Genomic DNA, 22,381 nt, shown 5'->3' with positions numbered 1-22,381 from the left:
CAATCATGACGTTAGACGTGCACTTAGAGACGATAGACAGTCATGACGTTAGACGAGCATTTAGAGACGATAGACAATCGTGGCGTTGGAGCTTACAGAAGGGCATTCCCCCGCCTTCGTGGTGGCGCTGCATCCTTGATTGTTAACAACACGTGTAAACAACCAGAGTGTCGCAGACACCAAGTGATCATGAAACAGATGAACAGTGCTCTCAACAAGCCACTTGACATAATCGTCCCCGGTCGTGTCTGGCCAAATGATCCGACACAGATCTCAATGTTAACCACTGCCATTACCCTGGCTGGAAGCAGATGGTGAGGTTGGTTACGGCTCGAGGAGGAGGAGGAGGGAGGTATGCCTCGTAATTACAACTTGGTGTTGGTGTAAAGTTATAATGTCATGCATACTGGCGCCGCTGAGACCAGCGGGAACACCAGAGCACGACACTGGACGGCGGCGGCATTAGCGGTCCCCCGCGAGGGGGACACGCCAGGCAGCAACGGGAGTGTCGCAACGGAAATTAGAAGCGGAAGGAAACGGTAAGGGAAGTGAGGCTTTACGAGGCAGGATGATGCTACAATATAACCATCAACAGGAGCGCTTTAGACACCATAAAGGTTGACAAGGTACAAAGACATTATATATATATATATATATATATATATATATATATATATATATATATATATATATATATATATAATTTCTTTGTACATATTCAACATTTCCTGCGTTAGCGAGGTAGCGTTAAGAACAGGCGAATGAGCGTTAGAGGGAAAAATCCTCACTTGGCTCCCTTCTCAGTCTCCTCTCTTGGGAAATGAAACACGTCAAGTTCCCAAGTGCACTTTCGTGCAATAATCCTATCATCAGGGTCTCGAGATATATATGCTCCTAGATAAGTCTCTCCGTTGTATATCAACTGACTATTATATTTCTCTCTTGTCTCTCCCCTGATGATGTGATTATTACACGGAAGTGCACTTGGGAACTTATCGTGTTTCGTTTCCCCATGGACAGATAGGAATGTACTTAATCACGCGCCCAATTGTGATCTTTCCCAATATATATGATATATATATTCTAAATGTCTCACGTGTCCATTTGTAAGACCTGAAAATAGTGGAATTCGCCTTGCCGTAACTCATATACATTTAAACATAGCCATGTCCTTCACTCTCTTTTGGAAATCCCACATGACGAGCGTTCCAGACTCGCCTTCCCAGAAGCTGCCGGTGTTACGTAGGCGTGTCGTCTATTCCTGCTTCTTGTTAGTTAACCCACACCTACAGGGGCCTTCGGTGTTGTCCCCTACCACCACCCTTGTGTGAGTGCTGCTTGTATGTCTTTAGCGGCGTCGGCGGCGTCTTCTTCCAGCCGCCGTTTCGCTCGGGTGCGGCCACAAATGCCTCTTCCAGAACGGTTCGGCTCCTCGTCTCCCAGGTCACCACCTCTTTTCTCGTCGCCCCTCTTCGCCTACGTAGCTCTCTCTCTCTCTCTCTCTCTCTCTCTCTCTCTCTCTCTCTCTCTCTCTCTCTCTCTCTCAGACGCAATGGTAGTAGTAGACTTGTATATATTTTCTCGCGATCCCTAATGAGGGGTCACAGCATGTCTCCCACCAGTCGCGTGGGCTGGGTAAGTGCTGCCACCGTCCCCTTCAGGCGGTAGACGACGCGTCGCCCCACAGGACACGTCTGGTGCGTCCACTGCAGTGTCGGTCTGGGACGTACATATCCCAGTCAAATATGCCCTTCGTAGGGTCTGGGACGTATATATCCCAGTCAGATATGTCCTTCGTAGGGTCTGGGACGTATATATCCCAGTCAAGCATGTCCTTCGTAGGGTCTGAGACGTATATATCCCAGTCAGATATGTCCTTCGTAGGGTCTGAGACGTATATATCCCAGTCAGATATGTCCTTCGCAGGGTCTGGGACGTACATATCCCAGTCAAATATGTCCTTCGCAGGGTCTGGGACGTACATATCCTAGTCAAATATGTCCTTCGCAGGGTCTGGGACGTACATATCCCAGTCCGACAGCGCTGTCAGTAAACTACGTGTGGTTTGAGCCAGAATATCCCATGTGGCTCTGATGTTACTCGTGCTCATCGCCGGCCGATATCGGGTTTCTGCTATAAATAACATCCCATACCATTTGGTCGTTGTCCACAGGGAGTACAGGATTTAGCCACAGTTCCCCGTGACAGCCTTGCTCATCGTGCATTCAGAGTGGAGTTAATGTCTTCCGATAGTACACAGATAGGCAGCTATTCCGCCCCATTTGGGGTGGTGCCCCGTGCCGTTGCATAAGCGTCATTCGAACGGCGTCGGAGTGGGTGTTAGGGGCGGTAGCCACTGTTGACCGGGGATCTGCTTCGTCCTCCGTCGATCTACGTTCAGGAGAGGACACGGAGAGGATACAGCTTTCCGTACCACTCTCTCCTGTACCGTTCAGTCACCGGGTCGCGTCCCTCCGTCCGTCTTCGGGAGGTCTCCAGTCGAACACCTTTCTCTCGTCAGGTGTGACGCCGACGTCCTGGAAAAGGATTCCTCTGGTTTGAAGATTCTCTCCACGGTGAACCGAAGGCTTAATACTTCGTACATCTTCTCTCGTAGGTTAATTTTCGAACTGTCTGCGTACAGCTCCGCGTCCGGGACTAAGAACATCATACCAAACTTTCTTACAGCTTTAGATCATATAATTCCGGTGCGGTTTTGAACTGCTCACGGGGGCCCCCACTCAGTTGTGACTAGTAATGACAGACAGTGAGGAAAGGGTATGTCCCAGCTCAGGTAACCATTACAGCTGATTTGCATGTCCTTTTGCAGAATGTTGCCCCACCCACTGTGACCCGGCGTGTAGCAAGGTCAAGGCTTTGACCTGACGGGTTGGAGATGTTCTTCTTTACATTGCGAATTTGGCCAGATTCTTGACCTTGATATATTCTGTTCATAGAGAAGCGTCAGGGTAATCGATGGCAGCTTTGTGTGGATAGACAGGAGAACAAAGTGACACTCGCTCTACTCAGGTATGTGATCGTAGTCTGTTAGATGAAGCAGCACATGAAACATCTTGAAGCATCTCGCTTATGTTTATAAACCCTTTGGTTTAAATGTCTCAACTTTTTACTGGCGTATACGCTGTTTAGACATTTTTCATGGATCTTGTTAATGTAAACGCAACATTAACTCCAGTTTCTTCGCGAAAATATTAAGAAAAGTATACCTTTGTCGATTATATAAACAGACATGTTTTGCATATTGCAGGATTTGCATGATATTCACGTCTTTAGCACGAGTAAAAGAAACTCTGTACGTATCATCATCTCGTTAGAAGGTCAGTCAGTTTCTAACTAACAAGATAAGTGCAGTGTTACCCTCCAGTGTTGGAGAATACACTAACACTTTGCAATGCATTATACGCAAGCCTATACATGCAGGAGGGATGTACGTCTTAAAAAATGTTACCCAATATATATCGGTTATCTTATCACTAGCGAAGACATCGACTTCAACGTTCTGGTGCCAGTGGGAGGAACGCTGGTTCTGAGGGCCACCTGGGCGTCCGGGTTCGCTCACACCGCCAGCAGGAGGTAGTCATGACACAGTACCATCATGCAGGTCCGCCGGGTAGCTCACACTGGCAATTACCGCGTGCATGTTACACCTCCATTCATTTACAGGGAGCAGTAACCTGACAGTGTAATTAGTGGCTGTGTTAATACAGCCATGGAGGCGGTAATTGTTATACGTCGTAAGAACCGCGAACACAGCACACAGCAGAGGGAAATGCCGGGTTAGGTCGTGCTTATAGAGAGGTCACCCGGTGGAACAAATAGGTGGTGACATGTAGTGTCGCTAGATGTTAATAGATATGAATAAGTTGATAATGGATAGACGTAATTGAATGAGTTAAAAGCTTAAGGTTATGACTGAGGGGACACACACACACACACACACGCACACACACACACACACACACACACACACACACACACACACACACACACACACACACGTATTAATAGGACTGTCTCACTCGTCTGAACTAGTTATTCAGTGAAATTCCATTAGAGAGGAACAAAAAAAGGCCAAGAAAAAGTTTTTGAAAATGAAAGAAGTTAGACTCTTGAGATATGGAACGTCTGTTCTGTAGAGCGACTTATTCACACACACACACACACACACACACACACACACACACACACACATAAAGGATTTTTTAGTATTTCATGATGATAGAAATCTATAAGTTTTTGCAGTTTAGAGTCATCGGTTTTCATCAGTTTTATTTACATAGTCATGGACAAGACTAGGGCTCGATTCTACAATATCTGGTATTTCTCTCTCTCTCTCTCTCTCTCTCTCTCTCTCTCTCTCTCTCTCTCTCTCTCTCTCTCTCTCTCTCTCTCTCTCTCTCTGTGTGGCGGGGTGGCAACGGGAATTGAATGAGGGCAGCAAGTGTGAATTATGGACATGTGTATATATGTATATGTCTGTGTATGTATATGGATGTATATGTTAAAATGTATAGGTATGTATATTTGCGTGTGTGGACTTGTATGTATATACATGTGAATGTGGGTGGGTTGGGCCATTCTTTCGTCTGTTTCCTTGCGCTACCTCGCTAACACGGTGAAAAGCAACAAAGTATAATAAGTAAATGAATAAATAAATGACTAAATAAATATATATATATATATATATATATATATATATATATATATATATATATATATATATATATATATATATGTTTACCAAATGGCGTCCTAGCTTCGTCTTTTCGCTGTATATCAACTAACTGTTATATTCCTCTTTTGTGTCTCCCCTGATGATGTGATTATTACACGAAAGTGCACTTGGGAGCTTTTCGTGTTTCATTTTCCCCGTGGACTCATAGGAATATATATATATATATATATATGATCAACACTTGGTCAATGAGGGTACTCCACATTTCTGTCGCATGCACACAGATAAAACAATTACTGATGTATATTTTTTTTTGCTTGTAAGGCATTCGTGTCTTAAGGAGCATTATATATAACTTCAAGCATGTAAATAAGCCTTACGGCTCTGAAACAATTTGTTCTCGAAAGTGAGAGTGGAAGAAAACGTGCCGCGCACAGCCCTGGTCATTAGTGTTTCTTTTTTTCTTTCTTTTTTTTTTACGTTTTCTGTCATGTATTTGGAGGCCTGTCTCATGTTGCCAGCCTACAAAATATATTTGACCGTATATCTCGGACACGCGATTGGCAGTTGAAATTGGAGGACTGCCAATCACATCATCAGACTTTTCACGCTTTATGGCCTCTATCAATAACATCAAAATATATTCGTAAACTATCTGAATATTTTTTTCGCAAATTGTTTGCATGGAAAAGTGCGCGTTCATCAGTGTAGAATATATATATATATATATATATATATATATATATATATATATATATATATATATATATATATATATATATATATATATATATATATATATATCTTTTCTTTCTTTTCTTTCAAACTATTCGCCATTTCTCGCATCAGCGAGGTAGCGTTAAGAACAGAGGACTGGGCCCCTGAGGGAATACCCTCAGATGGCCTAATTCTCTGTTCCTTCTTTTGGAAAATTAAAAAAAAAAAACGAGAGGGGAGGATTTCCAGCCCCCCGCTCCCTCCCCTTTTAGTCGCCTTCTACGACACGCACGGAATACGTGGGAAGTATTCTTAATCCCCTATTATATATATATATATATATATATATATATATATATATATATATATATATATATATATATATATATATATTCTACACTGATGAACGCGCACTTTTCTATGCAAACAATTTGCGATATATATATATATATATATATAATATATATATATATATATATATATATATATATATATATATATATATTTTCATACTATTCGCCATTTCCCGCGTTAGCGAGGTAGCGTTACTAACAGAGGACTGGGCCTTAGAGGGAATATCCTCACCTGGCCCCCTTCTCTGTTCCTTCTTTTTGGGAAAGAAAAAGGCATATATATATATATATATATATATATATATATATATATATATATATATATATATATATATTGGTTATTTCTACACCACTAATTCTGATATAAAAAGAGAGAGAACTCTCGTGTTTCTCCTGAAATCAGATGCTGTCACAATTTTTTCTCTCTTTTTCTTTCTCTCTTTTTCTCTCCCACTACGTGATAATTACAGTGATACACCATGAATATTTCATCTTTTTTTTCTCCTTCATTCGAGTGTCGATTGGTTAGAAACTTGGCAAGCGCTTATGCCTCATTCCCTGTCATTCTGAGCCGCGCGTACCACGACCCGCACTGGGTTGAATGAAATCATCTCTCTGGTGTGTACAGCGACGATTTGACGCGTTCTGCTGTTCTTAATGGCGTGGCAAAGATAGTTTAGAATCGATTATGCTCACGTGCGTTGAAACGCACAAGATCTTAAACTATACCTGGAGCTCATGCGATGTTGATAGTGTGACAGTGTTGTACAGCTTAAGCCGCTAGTCTTGTATCCGTGCACCTCACACGGGCAGCCGGAGCCTTTGGAACCCTCGCGTGGATGAAGGCCATTCATGTTTCAGATGCGGTCGAGGAAGTAGAGAGAGAGAGAGAGAGAGAGCCGAGACAAGAAACGATAAAAAAAAACAATACAGTACGAAAGTGCCAAAGAATAGAAGAGATGTGGAGGGAGATGCAGACTTGTAGACTTATGTATGTGAAGCTACGTACGTGCAACGTATATGGCAACGAGCAAGGTATAATGGTATGGGAGAGAGTGGATGTGGTGGTGGTGGTGGTAGAGTCAGGACGTGAGAACCATACTGCTGTGAGAGGCGGCGGAGGGATGACGGAGGACGAGATATAGGAGGAAATTACGTCTCTGCAAAGTACTGGGAACAAATATGTTACGGGGTGAGAAAGTATAGAACAGGGACCGCGAGACACGGACCCACAATGACACGCTGGTATTGAAACAGCAGCACGAGCAACGTGCATGTCCACAGAGGACGAAAGACGATGGCTATGTCGAAGAAAAACATGTTAAAAGAAAGTTGAAAGAAAATGGGAGTATTCAGTGCAGCGTAAGGAACGAGGAGAGAAACTCCGAGTGTGAGCAAATTGGTGGTATTAAACCCAGCAGCTGGCTTGGGGTGGGCCACGCCGACACCCGGGGATGATTGAGTTGTAGGGAAGACATTCTGGGGAGAGACAGGTAGGCAGCCAGAGTGGAGTATACACAGTGGTGGGGAAGTATTCACAGTGGGGAAAGTATACACAGCAGTGGGGAAGTATACACAGTGGTGGGGAGTATGTACACAGTTGGTAACGGAAGGAATGGATGTAGGTGGATTGACTTGTCATTGCTGGTGGATTATGGTGTCTCATGATAACGCTGCTCTTGCTACTATTGTCACATGGGTTTACCCCATGTTCTCTTCGGGGCATTAGTGTGAGGAGGTGAGGGAGCTTGTCCCTGCTAGCACCACAGAGAGGAGTAGATCTGTGCTACGAGGGCGAACAGCTAGAGAAAAAGGAGCAAAAGTAGATAGAAAAAAAAAAGACGGATGGCATTTGAATAACATTAAAGCAAATGCAAGACGAAACTAATAGTGAAAAGACATGTTTGATAATTATTGAACACTAACGTAATTTAACCTCTGGCATTGCAATAAGTCTCTCTGATCGTAGTTACGCGAACGCTAACGATGTGACAGTCGTAGTAGTGAACCCCAGGAGGCCTAAGGAAGCTAACGTCACAAGGTGACCTCGTTACAGGCCAGTGTTACCTACTGTTACCTGAATGTTTGATAGGCCTTTTATGAAGCCGTTTCCCTTGAGCAGCTGATGCGTCTCTGCATTGCTCACGAATCTTCATCTCATCTGCCGTGTCCTTCCATCTTGTCTTGCGTGTACGTAAACATCATGGTCTGTGTGATGATGATGCTGAGGCCAAAGGGTTCGTTTCCGAGGGCGTGTGACCTGGTGGGCCACACGTTGTGAATGATACACACGATTGGTTAACAACCATATCTGAGAGTGTGATCTCTCTCTCTCTCTCTCTCTCTCTCTCTCTCTCTCTCTCTCTCTCTCTCGTGTCTGGGGCTGCTCCCGTGAGAATATCTTACAACTTTCCCCTCACCTCCTCCACCTCAAGTGCTCGGCTCCCTAACACTACTTCACACACACACACACACACACACACACACACACACACACACACACACACACACACACTAGTGGTACACACTGCTGAAAAACCCATTCGACACGTACTCGAGAACCCACTGTTTTAATAAGCATTCTTAGATATTACTGATCATATCAATTTACTGGTTATCTCTGATAGAGAGAGAGAGAGAGAGAGAGAGAGAGAGAGAGAGAGAGAGAGAGAGAGAGGAGTCATTCAAGTTGTGAAATAGACGAGACAGTCGACGTGGGACCATCAGGTCTGTCTACCTGTGGCCAAGGCGGGCGTCCTGAACTGTGCAGAGCAGTGAGGGGGGACGCCCCGGCCGTCCCAGGTGAGGGAGCTGTGTGACCTGCACGACGCCAGGTGATGTGGCCAAGACTGTGGGAGTTTGGCTGACGTGTATCTCTACCACCTCTCTCCCTCACTGCTTCTCCATCATCCCTTCCTCACTACCTCACCTTCATCCCTCCCTCACTACATCACCATCATCCCTCCCTCACTGCCTCACCATCATCCCTCCCTCACTGCCTCACCATCATCCCTCCCTCACTACCTCACCATCATCCCTCCTTCACTGCCTCACCATCATCCCTCCCTCACCGCTTCATCATCTCCTCCATCAAGGTACTGTGGTGTACACACAGCTCGTCTTGATCCATAATGCTGTGGTGGTGAGGAGCGATGATGTTGGGGAACACTGCTAGCCTGGAGTCACCTCCTCCTCCGTCATCATTGATCGTAAAACGAACCATAAAAGTCCAGTCGACCATTAGAGCATTTTGGTGGGAGGAAAACCCGCATTAGCTGGTCGAGGGAGACGTAGGCAACGAGGATTATTATGATGCATGGAGGTAAGGGGGTCTTACGTTGTATACCACGTACAGGACGGGTCTTGTAACCCTTCCTTCACTCTACATACACTTCTGTACATGTCTCTGTCTAATCTGAGGGTCTGTCAAAATGTCCATGAAGTATACTTTGTACATCACATATGCTCTACCTTGGTATATCAGTAAGGTATAACATTTGCTGCTACCCACAGTATGTCTGCCATGGAAGAGCCAGTACAGTACCATGACTTGGAACTCTACTGAATTATGGTTTATGATGTCATCATACATGATCCGGGTCACACTGGACCATGACCGAGGCCATACTGTGCCAGGTATAAGGGAGGGGCGCATCTGCAACAACACCAATATGATATGAAATGTTATTGTAAGAGCATGTGCGGGTGTTGTGCCCAAGTACGTCATGTGGGCACTTAACATTAAGTATCTTGTCTTGTGTGAAGTAAGCGTTCAAGAGACAGTGTATTGTGCATGTCAGGTGGGTGTTCAACAGTGTGTAATGTGCTTCAACATTCGACGTTTTCTATACATCACTTGGAAACTGAAGAGAAAATGCTTCATATTTTGCCAAGTTGGTGTTCAAGAGTGATTATATTGAGTGTGTAAAGTGGACGTTTTACAAGCGATGGTCTGTGTTTTGCTCGGGTAGGAATTCCAGCGGTCTGTGTTTGAGTGTGTGTAAAGCGAACCTTTAACTTTGGTGTATTGAAGTGGTTTGCCGGAAAGACCTTCTGTAAGTGTGTCGTTTGTTTCCCCCACCAGTCGTAAGGTATTTTGACGTACGTGTCGCGTAGCTGAGCCGAACTGGGTGCCGTTGTAAAGAGATGTCACGCGGGTCTATGAACGTATGTCTGATAAGCTGTCAGGAGTTATATCTTTATCTGTGTCCCATGTGGAACATTCATCTCCAGTGTTGTTATAAAGAAAAAGCGAATTCCTTGAAGGCATTATCTCCTCTAAATTCGCAAGCACTTGCATTAAACTTCCCAGCAATATTCTACACTTAAAAGTCACCGAGTTCAATAACGTACATATCTCAGTAATGTACGATAGATTGTGCTCTAACGTATGCATGTGATTATATACGAATCAGGCTACAGCATTAATGTATATCACATAACTGAGTGTGTGTGTGTATATATATATATATATATATATATATATATATATATATATATATATATATATATATATATATATATATTTTCATACTATTTGCCATTTCCCGCGTTAGCGAGGTAGCGTTAAGAACAGAGGACTGGGCATTTGAGGGAATATCCTCACCTGGCCCTCTTCTCTGTTCCTTCTTTTGGAAAATTAAAAAAAAAAGAAACGAGAGGGGAGGATTTCCAGCCCCCGCTCCCTCCTTTTTTAGTCGCAGGGAATACGTGGGAAGTATTCTTTCTCCTCTATCCCCAGGGATAATATATATATATATATATATATATATATATATATATATATATATATATATATATATATATATATATATATTGCTTTGTCGCTGTCTCCCGCGTTAGCGAGGTAGAGCAAGGAAACAGACGAAAGAATGGCCCAACCCACCCACATACACGTGTATATACATACACGTCCACACACGCAAATATACATACCTATACATCTCAACGTATACATATATATACACACAGAGACATATACATATATATGCACATGTACATAATTCATACTGTCTGCCTTTATTCATTCCCATTGGTTCTCAGTGAATGTTGGTTTCCGGCAGGTGTGTGTGATGTCTCCATGGTTGTTTGATTTGTTTATGGATGGGGTTGTTAGGGAGGTGAATGCAAGAGTTTTGGAAGGAGGGGCAAGTATGCAGTCTGTTGTGGATGAGAGAGCTTGGGAAGTGAGTCAGTTGTTGTTCGCTGATGATACAGCGCTGGTGGCTGATTCATGTGAGAAACTGCAGAAGCTGGTGACTGAGTTTGATAAAGTGTGTGAAAGAAGAAAGTTGAGAGTAAATGTAAATAAGAGCAAGGTTATTAGGTACAGTAGGGTTGAGGGACAAGTCAATTGGGAGGCAAGTTTGAATGGAGAAAAACTGGAGGAAGTGAAGTGTTTTAGATATCTGGGAGTAGATTTGGCAACGGATGGAACCATGGAAGCGGAAGTGAATCATAGGGTGGGGGAGGGGGCGAAAGTTCTGGGAGCGTTGAAGAATGTGTGGAAGTCGAGAACATTATCTCGGAAAGCAAAAATGGGTATGTTTGAAGGAATAGTGGTTCCAACAATGTTATATGGTTGCGAGGCGTGGGATATAGATAGAGTTGTGCGGATGAGGGTGGATGTGCTGGAAATGAGATGTTTGAGGACAATATGTGGTGTGAGGTGGTTTGATCGAGTAAGTAATGTAAAGGTAAGAGAGATGTGTGGTAATAAAAAGAGTGTGGTTGAGAGAGCAGAAGAGGGTGTTTTGAAATGGTTTGGTCGCATGGAGAGAATGAGTGAGGAAAGATTGACCAAGAGGATATATGTGTCAGAGGTGGAGGGAACGAGGAGAAGTGGGAGACCAAATTGGAGGTGGAAAGATGGAGTGAAAAAGATTTTGAGTGATCGGGGCCTGAACACGCAGGAGGGTGAAAGGCGTGCAAGGAATAGAGTGAATACGAACGATGTGGTATACCGGGGTCGACGTGCTGTCAATGGATTGAACCAGGGCTTGTGAAGCATCTGGGGTAAACCATGGAAAGTTCTGTGGGGCCTGGATGTGGAAAGGGAGCTGTGGTTTCAGTGCATTATACATGACAGCTAAAGACTGAGTGTGAACGAATGTGGCCTTTGTTGTCTTTTCCTAGCGCTACCTCGCGCACATGCGGGGGGAGGGTATCGTTATTTCATGTGTGGCGGGGTGGCGAAGGGAATATATATATATATATATATATATATATATATATATATATATATATATATATATATATATATATATATATATATATACAGTAAAACTAAGATAAATCCTATTAAATATAAGGGAAAGCTTGAGTGAAGATATTTAGGTGAATATATGATCCGTCGCTCAAAAACCCATCCAAAGTGATCGACACCAGAGTTAATAGATTGCAGAGCCAGCGGGAGACCCGGGATGGGAGACAGAGAGAACGAGGGGAGGAGAGAGAGAGAGAGAGAGAGAGAGAGAGAGAGAGAGAGAGAGAGAGAGAGAGAGAGAGAGAGAGAGAGAGGAAAAAAAAAGAAAGATGGAAAATTACTAAACCTGTGTATTAGGAAGGTGCGGGTGTGTGACCTGATAAGCAATCGTTGATAATCAACGACCAGAGGACTGTCGTAATGAAATCTCATTTGCAGACGGCAAAGTAATGCCAATAAACTTTAGGAAATATGACAGACTGCCCATCTGGTGCCGAACTGATGAAGGGCCTTAATTACCAAGTGAACTCTTCGTTGGGGTAGTGGAATGTGTGTGGACGTTAACGTAGACTTTATGCGTTGTAACAGTGAAGTCTGGGTGAGTAAGACCGTAGACTTTACGTCGTTGACGGTGTAAAATGTGTGGTGGTAGGTGAAGTGTTCGTTGTGTTAGTGGAATGTGTGTACGTTATCAAATCAGCAGAGATACTTGTTTTTCCTTATTTTCGTTAGTGCAAGAGAAGCTGACAGCGAATTGTGTCCGGAGATTTTTGTCTGGGATTTCTATAATGTGCGTTTGAAAGTCCCGTCAACCTTTTGGTTTGTGAAGTGACACGTAAAGAGATCCGTATGTCCGACTACTTTCCCAAATCCCGTAGTGAAGTGTGCTGTAGTGGACCAGAGGCTCTCGTGTTTATTTAGCCACCTAACAGAAGACTGTGTATATGATGACGAACAAAAGGAACCATCTAGCATTAAGGTAATGTTGCTTGAAGGGAATACAGGGCAAAGTGTGGGGAGGAAAAAAACATCAGGAAGAAAATAAGGAGGCTAGAATATAGCTAGACTGAAGGAGCAATATATTACCTTAGTAACATCAAGGATAGTCAGGAAGAGTAGATGAAAAGTTAAGGTTAATTTTATCATAACCTTTTGAGAGATCTTAATGATGGCGGTGTAGTGACAGGTGACAGATGCCACAGTTGTTTATATTAGGATTTCTGTACACTAATGACGTGACACATCCACTCAAACTAATTATACGTATGAATACCTAGGGGCCACGTGTGTGTCTGTGTGTGTGTAGGGGGCCACGTGTGTGTGTGTGTGTGTGTAGGGGGCCACGTGTGTGTGTGTGTGTGTAGGGGGCCACGTGTGTGTGTGTGTGTGTGTGTGTGTGTGTGTGTGTGTGTGTGTGTGTGTGTGTGTGTAGGGGGCCACGTGTGTGTGTGTGTGTGTGTGTGTGTGTGTGTGTGTGTGTAGGGGGCCACGTGTGTGTGTGTAGGGGGCCACGTGTGTGTGTGGGTGTGTGTGTGTGTGTGTGTGTGTGTAGGGGGCCACGTGTATGTGTGTAGGGGGCCACGTGTGTGTGTGGGTGTGTGTGTGTGTGTGTGTGTGTGTGATAGAGACAAACGTCATCAGAAAATGATCTGTTGTCGTTACTTAAAGGAGTCTGAAGACGAGGGCGGATTCTGAATTGTAGCCCGTTATGATATAACTGCTTGTTACTGCAGCATTACGATGCCAAAAGGCTGTTCCTTGGGGACAGCTTTTACGTAATTAGATAGCTTTCATGTAATTAGATAGTGCTATCGCTAGTAGTCTCTCTCTCTCTCTCTCTCTCTCTCTCTCTCTCTCTCTCTCTCTCTCTCTGTTCTACTTCTTGTCATCTCTCGCTCGAAGCGGACCAGCGGGAGAAGGCCGCTCCTCACGGACACACACACACACACACACACACACACACACACACACACACACACACACACAGCGACGAGGTCATGGCTATCTCGGAGCCCCGGACCCACACACGCCCGGCTACCATACAGTAGGAGAGTGGAGACGTGTGAACTCTTGAGAGAGGAGGAGGAAACCAAGACTGTAAAAAAGGAATAGGGAAGAAAACATTGACAGTTGTGTACCGTTCTGTAGACGTAACGTCAACAGAAAAGAGGAAAAGAAGTTACTTAGATAAGTGTGGCTGTGTTGGGTAGACAAGGAACAGGATAACAGACACAGAAGTACGGACGCCATGTACCAAACACCAGCGACTGAAAATAACGCTAGACATCAGCTGGTTGGGGGGGTCAACAACCCAGCTTCGGACACGGCAAACACCCAACCCTGGTTTATGGACACCACGCACCAGAGGCCACGGGAAAGCTATCGCAAAGCACCAGCTATCGCCATATGGAAGCCTGATATCAAACATTGACTGAGAAATGTAACTACTGTAGAGCACCGGGGAGGGAAAACAGACCTCTGGATGAAGATCAAATGCATCACACACAGTCAGATGGACGCCAGCCAGACACGACCCAGACGCAAGTGGATTAGAAACACTGACACCAGAAAGTCATTTCTTCTCATGGGGGGAGACAAGCGAGAGGCACAACTCTACCATCTCTACAACATTACCTCTACAACCCTCCTTTACAAGCGACGTATGTCCTATAACAACGTCACCCTGTTACAAGAAGGTGTCACTACAGTAACAACACCACCACCGGCTCCTTTGTAGTAACAACACTTGGGCCTAACAACAACAACACCAGCTGTTGTACCATAACAAGTAGATATCACAACAACGACACCAGCTGTTATACCATAACAAGTAGATATCACTACAACAACACCAGCTGTTGTACCATAAGTAGATATCACTGCGACAACACCAGCTGTTGTACCATAACAAGTAGATATCACTACGACAACACCAGCTGTTGTACCATAACAAGTAGATATCACTACAACAACACCAGCTGTTGTACCATAACAAGTAGATATCACTACGACAACACCAGCTGTTGTACCATAACAAGTAGATATCACTACAACAACACCAGCTGTTGTACCATAAGTAGATATCACAACAACAACACCAGCTGTTATACCATAACAAGTAGATATCACTACAACAACACCAGCTGTTGTACCATAACAAGTAGATATCACTACAACAACAGCAGCTCTTATGCAACAACAACACCAGCTGGTATACCACAATAGCACATGTCAGCTGCAACACCAGCTGGCTCACCAGCACAACGCTCCTTCACCACACCGGCTCTGGTTGGTGTGTCCTTAATAAAACCAGTTCATATATTCCCATCACATCTACTTCCCTTCGCTGCAGCCTGCGTTAGCCTAACCACCACAGCAAATAGCGTCAGTCGTAACGTTCTGTCCTCTGCGACCCAGGAAGTATCTTGTATTTCACGGTATAGAATATTACGTGCTTGTACATCCCCGCGACAAGCTTTGAATATGAAGCCAAAGGAGCTGATTGAGAGCAGGGGCAAAACCTATGTTGTAAGGGGTGTGTGCCGACCCAGTAAGATGTAGGTAGGTGTAGTTTCAAGGAAGAGTAAGAGAGCCATGTGTAAGTGGCAGTGAAAGAGCTCTGTTCCCAGAACTGGAACTGTACTGATGTGATCTCTTTAGTAAACAGTGTGACGTCAAGTGGCGTAACGCAGTGGAATAGTAAGAATTTACCGTGTTCTATTTATCTCTTGTTCCACTAAGGAGATCTGATAGGTGGCAAAGGTGAGAAGGAATAAGGAACAGGAGGAGAAGGAGAAGAAAGTGTAAGAGAGTTATGGTAGGACGTGAATCTGGATGAGGTAACGTGGGAAAGGAGAAACAAAGAAGTGTATGAGTTGATGTGGACGTGTGGGTTGGTGTGACATAGGACGAAGAGTGTCGGTATGACGTGTTGTTGATGATGGCGAGACGTGGTAAGGAAGGCCTAAGGAGCCTAAGTTGACCTGGAGATGACGTGTTGGGTTGAGGGGGAAGTGCGAGGGATGGTTGACGCGGGGGTGACGTGGTTCGGTAAGGTCAAGCTTTCAGTATTGTTGACGTGGGGGTGAGGTCATACGCTTGGGAAGGGAGATGTTTGTGTGTTTAAGGCTCTGGGAATAGGATTCGTTGAGGACGTGAGATGGTGAGGATGTGGGAGAGAAAATGTTAATGATTATAGACGCAGCTTAATCCTCTAGGATTTGGAAGCCTTTAATCCCCTCACGTCTTTCCTAACAACTATGACCTGTCTTTTTCTGCGAAAACGTAGATTTTTCTACTTTCTCAGAATTCTTAAGATATTTTCTCTCTCCCCTCTCATCTCTTCCACTCTTTAACCCTTTTCATAATTCACTGAAAGCATTGCTTCTATTTTGGACAATCGTCAGCAACTGGAGTCTCCACTTTAGCAAATAGATGGAAAAGGAGTGAAAATATGTGGAAGGGGAAATATTATGATAAACGTGAGATTGAAGGGGAAACATTTCATGCTATAACAGACTTGAAAAAGTAAAATGGGAAAGGGAAGCATCTAACACAAGGAAAACATAAACTGGAAAATTTTTGCCAAAAAAGTTAATCCGTTCCATTGTGAATGTGACTTATTTCATTGCTTACATTCCATTCCACATTTCCCTGACTTTTTTTTTTATATCGTTTTAGGAATGGATTGGGTAGAGGAATCTCGTTGCAAAAAGGAACTAAAGGCAGAACTGAAATTTCCATTGAAAAAAAAGAAAGATACATTCATCTATTCTCGCAGCTGATTCAAGGTCAGTATTTCGTCCATAAGCCCTTTTTACGGTGAAGGAGAGAGAGAGAGAGAGAGAGAGAGAGAGAGAGAGAGAGAGAGAGAGAGAGAGAGCGAGCGAGCGATGTAGAACGATGAAATTCTCTTACTTCTCCCGTTCTGGGGCCATAACAAATGCCCAGTGCTTGAAACTGATGCCCAGTACTTGAGTCTTATCGCTTGTATCAGCGACGTTAGTCCGTGACGAAAAGATAAGCAGATCGAGGACTTACAAGAGAAAGATCGTCACAATTAAACACCCCAGAAGGATAGTACTAAATCCAGGGATAAGGTGTTGGGTATTTACTGGTGACGAGGGTAAATCATCGTGTTGGGATCGAAGCCAATCTTTGTGGTGTTTATCGTAAGTCCCATTCAGCGTGCGGGCATATGAGGAGAGGAGTAGATCAATGGAGGGAGTTGAATGGGTGGTGGTGCTGGTCGCTGATGAAGAAACTGGAGGGAATGTACGAAAAGCTAGAGTTTATGAAGGTAGTTGAGTTTTGACTGGATGACGTAGGGTAAACTTCAGGAACGTGATGTGAGCAACTGAGGTGTTTTCTACTACATTTAGGGCCACCCTGGGTCAAGCGCATGGGTTCGAATCCTGGTGACGGCAGTCGGTCCACAGTCAACCCAGCTTTTCGTCCAGCCCTAGGAGTTGGTTGATGAAATGGGTACCTGGCTGTCACTGCCGTCTCAGCTAACATGATAAGAAAAAGAAAAAAAAAAAAAACTTCCCATGGAGAGGAAAGGAAGAAATATCAACATTTGACACTTGGTGTCACCTGGTGCTTAGGGGCCATACATGGCACCTGGAACCACTCGGCACCTAGGAGTCACCCAGCACTTAGGGGAGCCACCTGGCACGTGGGACAGCTAGGCACTTGGAAGCCTCCTGACACCTGCCATCTACAAGGCACCTAGGAACCACCTAGTTCCTTTGCCCACCTGGCACCTAGGAACCATCTAGTTTCTTTGCCCACCTGGCACCTAGAGGTCACCTAGGGAACGCCTCCTGCTGCCCCCTCTACCCGACACTCAAACCGGGTAGATCACCTATGTCTCCTGCAACATTGCAACGTTGCATGTATAAACCTGAAGGCTCCGCTCACCTCACTCGTACTGCACGTAGCACAGACGAGTACCTGTATCTTTCACATCTCGTTAACTGAGTCATGAACTCGAATGCATTTGAGGACTAGGGAACTATTTCCATCTAGTGTAAGTTCTTAGGTATGCAAACATGCCGGGTGAGACTAATGGGTTGGAACATCCACACTCGAGCACCACATACATATGTAGCGGCTCTTGAGTGTCTCCCTGTTTCATTCATGGTGCTTGATGTTTACGAAGAGCAAAACACTCGGGTGTCTCCATGGCGTCGTGACGTTGGGAGTGAAATTACAGGAAGAAGGATTTTCATCACAGTAACATTACCCTTTCTCTGGTCACGTCCAGCAACACTTCACCAGCCATATCATCCCCCAAAATTACTGTACTTAAAATGTTCCTTGTCACTAGATTTGAATTCCATGTATTTTCCGCGTGGATGTGTGAGTTTCTTATCATTAATGACAACTCGATATAAAACATGTTCCGAATTATATCACCATTAAATTGATAAATACAGTTGAAATATACGAATTTATTCAGTCGACTTATAAAGGAAGAGTAACAACCAATTGCATTTTGCACTAGATTGGACGTGAACCATCCACGCCAACCAATCAGATATGTAGTCTGTTCCCAGTATTTCCTCTGATTTAATCATGGTTCTTCATTATGTACCTAGAGGGTACAACGTTGCATAATATTATACAGTGTTTATTGCCAATGTTGTTGCTCTCGAGCTTTGCAAATAATTGAGCTCGTACCCTGGAGAGAGAGAGAGAGAGAGAGAGAGAGAGAGAGAGAGAGAGAGAGAGAGAGAGAGAGAGAGTAATTACTGTTGTTGCCGTTGGAGCACGTCAGCTGTGAGCAACATAATTTCCAGCAAGTATACTCAGTTAAGACGAGGGTGATTCTCTCCAGCAACGGCGCCGTGTCATCTTGAGTGTTATGTCTTACGACACTCACCTCCCGGGCATCAACTCCTCAACGTCTCGAGTGTCTGGGGACAGTTTATCTTCTCGACAACACGGTGTTAAAGTTGCTCATTTACCGAGGAAGTTAGATTGGCTCGGGAAGACGGCTGCTGAAAGCTGGGGTTAGGGGGGGGGAGACCTTCCCTGGACGGTGGTGTAGCGGCAGCAGAACGCGCGCTGGTTTTGGTTGTGAGCTGCAGGAGGGGAGACGAGGGAGGGAGCCTCAGGGTTCTCTGCCTCCCACACCAGTGTGCTAGAGAGAGAGAGAGAGAGAGAGAGAGAGAGAGAGAGAGAGAGAGAGAGAGAGATTGCTTACGAAACGTGATCTTGCCAGAGGACGAGGGGAAGCGAGTAGCGTTTACCGCAGGAGGAGAAAGAGCCACGAAGAACGAGTCGTGTGAGCCAGGGGTCGCTGAGCATCATAGACGAGGTGGTGAGGTTGTGTGTGCGAGGACTGAAGGCCAGCATAACACTGTCTTGCACTGTCCGGAACATAGTGAGTGTGATATTGATTAACCGGTTCATTTTGACAAAGAAAAGCTGAGAACGTAGACCTAAGAAGCTTAGCTAACTAGTGTGATGCGGTAGTACAAGGAAAGCTCTCTCAGCGACCCTCAGTCCTCACAAAGCATCTCAAAACCTTTTAGAGCAAGGGGCTGAAGGTGGCAGTTGCGCTTGATTGACTGCCTGCTTATGGAAAACATTGTGGAATATCTGCAAGAGGAAATGGATTATTGGATCATTAACCACCCCCAACGCCACTTGCCATAGGGAGGTGTAAACTGCAAAGTAAACCGATCTCTTTACTTCAGAGGAAAACATCTCTCACGCCTGGGTATAGGGCGTGTATCTCCGGACCTTCCAGACGCGAGGAGCAGCAGGTACAAACCCCTGAGATGACAGAGCTGGTTGGAAAAACGAATAATCCAAGAAACTGTGTCGCAGAAATTCGTCGTCTCCCACGCCTCGTCTCTGGCTGACAACGGTCATACGCCCGCTTGTGTTTGCCCCTCTCACTCTGCTCTGTGAACAAGCGCTTCCTTGCACCCTGGCGAAAAACTGCAGCAGGATATTCGCCAGTGATGGCTTATACCACTCATCTCCGGTCTGGATATGACGTGAAGGAGAGCCTTTACATCTTTAAACGCCCCGTCTCTTCAGGAGAGCCTTTCCTATTCTGGGGTTCTAAGTCCACCTTCAGGAGAGTCTTTCCTATTCTGGGGTTCTAAGTCCACCTTCAGGAGAGTCTTTCCTATTCTGGGGTTCTAAGTCCATCTTCAGGAGAGTCTTTCCTATTCTGGGGTTCTAAGTCCACCTTCAGGAGAGTCTTTCCTATTCTGGGGTTCTAAGTCCACTTTCAGGAGAGTCTTTCCTATTCTGGGGTTCTAAGTCCACCTTCAGGAGAGTCTTTCCTATTCTGGGGTTCTAAGTCCACCTTCAGGAGAGTCTTTTCTATCCTGGGGTTCTAAGTCCACCTTCAGGAGAGTCTCTCCTATTCTGGGGTTCTAAGTCCACCTTCAGGAGAGTCTTTCCTATTCTGGGGTTCTAAGTCCACTTTCAGGAGAGTCTTTCCTATTCTGGGGTTCTAAGTCCACCTTCAGGAGAGTCTTTCCTATTCCGGATTTCTAAGTACACCTTCAGGAGAGCCCTTTCTACTCTATGATTCTAAATCCACCTTCAGGAGAGTCTTTCCTATCCTGGATTTCTAAGCCCACCTGCAGGAGTCTTTCCTATTCTGAGATTCTAAGTCCACCTCCAGGAGAGTCTTCCCTGATATCTTCCTTCACCGTTCTACTTGTCTCTGACCCTCAGGGACGCATCTTCCAGGTCTCTGAGTGGACATTACCGTGTATCCTTCCTTCCCCGTCACGTTGAACGGCTTTTGTCTGACTGTACCCCAACACCTACTTATACAGCGTCTGCCGTGAGGGAAGGACGCTAATCATTTACACCGTGTTTAACGAAGTAGTTTGAGGATATTCCCATCCTGGATAAGGATTACCGCTGAGTATATAGAGAGGCAGCCACTTGAATAATTTGCTGGGGTCAGGTAATTGTCGCGCAACGGCGGACGAGTTATCGTGAAGTGGCTGAGCAGGTCATTATGAAATTCTTGACAGGTTATATCTGAACGGAGAAGAGGTTTTACCGAGGAGTGGGGGAGGCCATTACGTATGAGTACTAGTTGTTACTGATTTTGGATGGGTTATTCCAGAGTGGAAGGGAAGTTATTAGTGTTTGACGAAGGTATCATTGAGCCATGGGGAGGTTATCAGTGATATACGTCGAAGATCGTACGTCTGTCCATATTGTCTCTCAGAACAACCACCGGTTGTAGGTTGTAGATTTTTCAGTCGTGCTTGTTATTTCTTCTATCCATCGAGCGCTCTGGATAGCCAGACCCACCCAGTCTGCCTGTCCTGAGCTCTTGTGTCCCCGGCATACATCGCTGCCGTGGTCCAAACTCCGCACATTTCCCTCCGCTTCACTACTTGTCTGATATATTTCGAGAAACACGCAAAGTCTCTGCATATATCAATTCTTAACGCGCATTGCATTGAGCTTAAAACTGATTCCGTCGATGGAGATAAACGTTTATCATAAATAAATATTGAACAAGTGAAAATTATATGAGAAAACTTGGATCCTTTATCATGCCGAAGTCTCGCCAGTCAGACTCCATTTAGCGTTGGCAAACACAGCTTTGTGGCAGTTTATCAGAATCTATATTGCTGGAAGTTACAGAAGCTGTCGCGCAGCTTAGTATTCGATAGTAAGTCATTCTAAACCTTGGTGGATTTATATCCACCAGGCTGGCATTCTACTATCTGTTCAGCACAGCAGAAGGCTTCAGCAGGTTACAAAACGTGTATTTTTCAACCTTGTTAGCTATTGTTACGTAGATTATTCTTAAACTTAACATCTGCAAATGAAAACATATTCGTTCATATATATATATATATATATATATATATATATATATATATATATATATATATATATATATATATATATATATATATATGTAACGATTCACCAATTCATTTCCCTGATTTTCTAGAACTCAGTTTTTTAAATCTATTTTAGGGTTGATGGTTCGTGATTGATGGACTGGTTTGGGGAAGAAGGACCTAGTGCTGCCGCAAGGAACTGGGTGGACAGCTTATTAAGGTAAGACTGTAATGGATGTATTTACATTTCACTGTGCAGGTGTTGTATATTTCATTCTTCTGGCATTAAGTCAGCTGGTGATGGCTCTAGATGGTTTGTTTCGTGTGGTCGGCAGCATTGTTGTATTTGCCTTTCTTCAGATGGCTGACCACGGAGGTGAGGCGTAGTTTAAGGTGGAGCGGATGTTATTATTTGTAGGGGATGGTAAGGGTTTATTTTTCTGCGTTCGAATCTCGTACCAGCAAGTGTTCTGAGGGCTCAGATCTGTGGTGTGGGGAGTGATTGTTACATATGTGTGTGTGTGTGTGTGTGTGTCATAAGTGATGCCCACCATGGCTGAAGAGG

The 22,381-nt window shown here is 44.5% G+C and overlaps 1 long non-coding RNA gene across 1 annotated transcript in view; it reads left to right on the top strand.

The window, feature by feature from the left end:
* LOC139752873 (uncharacterized) overlaps positions 1-22,041 on the top strand; it is a 411,605-nt gene extending 389,564 nt beyond the window's left edge. Inside the window, exon 3 of the long non-coding RNA XR_011713604.1 lies at positions 21,953-22,041. This is a non-coding gene — a long non-coding RNA (uncharacterized lncRNA). The remainder of the gene's footprint in view (positions 1-21,952) is intronic.
* Positions 22,042-22,381: the final 340 nt, after the last annotated feature.

This window comes from Panulirus ornatus, chromosome 2 (genome assembly GCF_036320965.1).
Source record: "Panulirus ornatus isolate Po-2019 chromosome 2, ASM3632096v1, whole genome shotgun sequence".
NCBI lineage: Eukaryota > Metazoa > Arthropoda > Malacostraca > Decapoda > Palinuridae > Panulirus > Panulirus ornatus.
Note: the sequence above shows the minus strand (reverse complement) of the source record. Positions and strands in the feature narration are given on the sequence as shown.